The sequence below is a fragment of the Camellia sinensis genome, chromosome 5 (genome assembly GCF_055761805.1).
Source record: "Camellia sinensis isolate YWXY chromosome 5, ASM5576180v1, whole genome shotgun sequence".
NCBI lineage: Eukaryota > Viridiplantae > Streptophyta > Magnoliopsida > Ericales > Theaceae > Camellia > Camellia sinensis.
In genome coordinates, this window is record NC_138965.1 from 162,673,112 (window position 1) to 162,677,085 (window position 3,974).

The following is a 3,974-nucleotide window of genomic DNA, read 5'->3' on the forward strand; positions in this document are numbered from 1 at the left end:
ATATATATTCACATAATGGCACATAAAATCATGATAAACACATAATCCTACTCAATTTAAGGACCAATTAGCATACTACGGAACAGGGGTATCACAGTCTTCCCCCCTTTAGGAAGTTTGGTCCTCCAAACTTAATTTACCTTCGTCGGGAAACAAATGTGGATAGCGTAGACGCATTTCCTCCTCTTTTTCCCATGTAGCATCTGTCCCATAGTGTTCCTTCCATTCCACTTTCACCATTGGAATGGATTTGTTTCTCAATTCTTTCACTTGTCAGTCAACAATTCTTTCCGGCCATTCAGCATATTGCATATTTTCATCAATAGCAACCCGGTGATAATCAATCACATGCAACGGGTCTCAGAGGTAACCCCTCAACATTGACACATGAAACACATTGTGGATTTGCTCAAATCCCGGTGGCAAAGCGACCCTGTAGGCAACTGGACCAAGCCTTTCCAAAATCTGGAACGGCCCAATGTAGCGGGGCGACAACTTGCCCTTTTTCCCAAACCTGACTTGGCCTTTCATTGGAGAAACACGGATGAACACATGGTCGCTGACCTCATACTCAAGAGGTCTTCTCCGGACGTCTGCATAACTCTTCTGTCGGTCTTGAGCTGTTTTGAGCCTTTGCCGAATAGTTTTGATCTTTTCAGAGGTGTCTTGTACAATTTCAGGCCCAAGCAAAGCTCTGTCCCCGACCTCCGTCCAACAAATAGGTGATCTACACCTCCTACCATACAAAGCCTCGTATGGTGCCATACCGATGCTGGAGTGGAAGCTGTTATTATAAGCAAACTCTGCAAGCGGCAAATAGTCTTCCCAACTCCCCTGAAAATCCAAAGCACACATGCGAAGCATATCTTCCAAAGTTTGTATCGTTCGTTCTGACTGGCCATCTGTCTGTGGGTGGAATGCAGTACTGAACCTTAGTTCTGTTCCCATAGCTTCCTGCAAACTTTTCCACAATCTAGATACAAATTTCGGATCCCTATCTGACACAATGGACACCGGAACTCCATGTAACCGGACAATTTCATCAACATAAATAGTAGCCAATCTGTAAGCAGTAAATGTAGTTTTGACAGGCAGAAAATGTGCAGATTTAGTCAGTCTATCAACTACAACCCAAACAGAATCCATACCTCGGGAAGTCCGAGGTAGGCCAACAACGAAATCCATAGTCACATGTTCCCACTTCTACTCAGGAATAGGGAGAGGTTGAAGTAGACCGCCTGGTTTCTGATGTTCAGCCTTAACTTGCTGACACTGAAGGCACTTGGACACATATTTTGCAATCTCTTTCTTCATTTTAGGCCACCAATAGGTTTGTTTCAAATCCCGATACATTTTATTGTTACCCGGATGCATAACAAATACAGATCTGTGGGCTTCATCTAAAACCCTCTTCCTTAGCTCCGGAATATCTGGGACACATATTCGGTTTCGAAATTTCAACATTCCATTCTCGACACTGAACTCCGCTTTTGGGCTTATTTCAAATTCATCAATTACCTTTCTGAGGAACTCATCTTCTTTCTGTTTCTGCTTGATTTCATCAACAATTGCCGGTTCGGCTGTAATGGCGGCTATCAATCCGTCCTGTTCACATACCACCACTTCAATTTCAGACTTTTCAAAGTCTTGCAAAATCTCCCTTTATTCAGTAAGCAAACAAGCCATACTCCCTGTTGATTTTCTGCTCAAGGCATCAGCCACTGTATTAGCTTTCCCGGGATGGTACTGAATCTCTAGGTCGTAGTCTTTTATCAGTTCTAGCCATCTTCTCTGACGCATATTCAACTCTTTCTGCGTGAAGAAGTATTTCAGGCTCTTATGATCCGTGTAGACTTCACACTTTGCCCCATACAAATAATGCCGCCAGATTTTCAAAGCAAAAACAACTGCGGCCAATTCTAGGTCATGTGTTGGATAATTCTTCTCATGTGGCCTCAACTGTCGGGAGGCGTAAGCTATAACCCTTCCGTTCTGCATTAACACACAACCCAAACCCTTATAAGATGCGTCACTGAAAATCACAAAATTTTCCGTACCTGAAGGTAGTGTCAAAATTGGTGCAGTGGTCAATCTTGTCTTCAATTTATGAAAGGCTGATTCTCTTTCACTATTCCACTCAAATGGTTGTCCCTTACGTGTCAATTGGGTAAGAGGTACAGCTAATTTCGAAAAGTCCTTTACAAACCTCCTGTAGTACCCAGCCAAGCCCATGAAACTACGAACTTCTGTCACATTAGTTGGTGTAGGCCAATTCACAATTGCTTCTATTTTCTGCGGGTCCACTGAAATTCCTTTCTTGTTGATCACATGCCCTAAGAAAACAACCTCGTCCAACCAAAACTCACATTTCTTTAGTTTAACAAATAGTTTTCTTTCCCGAAGTATTTGTAAAACAGTCCTCAAATGATGTTCATGTTCAAGTCTATCTTTAGAGTATATCAAAATATCATCAATGAAGACTACAACAAACTCATCAAGGTAGGTTTTAAAAATTCTATTCATTAGGTCCATAAATGCTGCCGGAGCATTAGTCACTCCAAATGGCATAACAAGAAACTCAAAATGACCATACCTCGTTCTGAATGCGGTTTTCTCAACATCCTCTGCTTTAACCTTCAGCTGATGATACCCGGATCTCAAATCAATCTTAGAAAACACCTGTGATCCCTGCAACTGGTCAAATAAGTCATCAATACGGGGTAGGGGGTATTTGTTCTTCACTGTTACCTTATTCAAGTCCCGATAATCGATGCACAGGCGCAAAGTACCATCTTTCTTCTTTACAAACAACACTGGTGCACCCCAAGGTGAAGTGCTAGGCCGGATAAACCCTTTATCAAGAAGGTCCTGCAACTGTTCCTTTAGTTCTTTCATTTCGGCGGTAGCCATTCTGTAGGGAGTTTTAGAAATAGGTTGGGTGCCTGGCACAGTTTCAATGGTAAACTCGATCTCCCTGTCTACCAATTCCCCTGGTAATTCATTCAGAAACACATCTGGAAATTCTCTAACAATAGGAATATTATTCAATTCAACATTCTCAGATTGTTCAGACAACACATAGCACAAATAACCCTGGCACCTTTTCCTAATCAGTTTACATGCTTTCATTGCAGATATCAAATACGGTGGAGGCACTACCCCATTACCCACAAACACAATCTCTTTCTGTTCTAGGGGTTTAAACACAACCCTCTTTGTCACACAATCTATAGTGGCACAATATTTGGTCAACCAATCCATGCCCAAAATTACATCGAAGTGTCTAAAGTTTAAGGGCAACAAATCTACGTATAGGGTAGCATCCTCAATATGCATGTCACAAACCCGATATATATAGTCACATAACACAGATTCCCCCGATGGAGCAGACACACATAACAAATATGGCAATAACTCTAGGGGTCTATTCAGTCTAGATGCAAATGTATATGTCACAAATGAGTGCGTCGATCCAGAATCAATTAATACAAAGGCATCCTGATTACATATTGAAATAGTACCTGAGACAATGGCATTGGCATTCCGTGTATCGCCCGGAACGAGTGCAAAAACTCTTCCCTGTCTCACTGTATCTCCAGTAGTAGCGGATCTCAAAGTGTTTCCCGGCTTTGGGATCGATGCAGTGGAAGTAGCAGCTATCCTCCCACTATTCTGATTACAATCTCGGGCTATATGCCCTTGTTTCCCACACTTAAAACAGGCTCCCGATGCACGGTAACAGACTCCATGGTGCCTTTTGCTACAAATGTTGCACATGGGAGCTATGTCTCGGGAAGAACTTGAAGTAGTTGAGGAGCCCGTGTTTTGCTTTTTCAGAAATTTCTTCTTCGAAAAGAAGCATTGTCTTTTGTTGCCTTTCCATTCGGTTGTTGGCTTAGCTTGTCTAGCTATGTTAGCCTCTGATATGATGGCCCGGTCAAGCACTTCGATGTAGGTCTCTAACTTCAGGACAT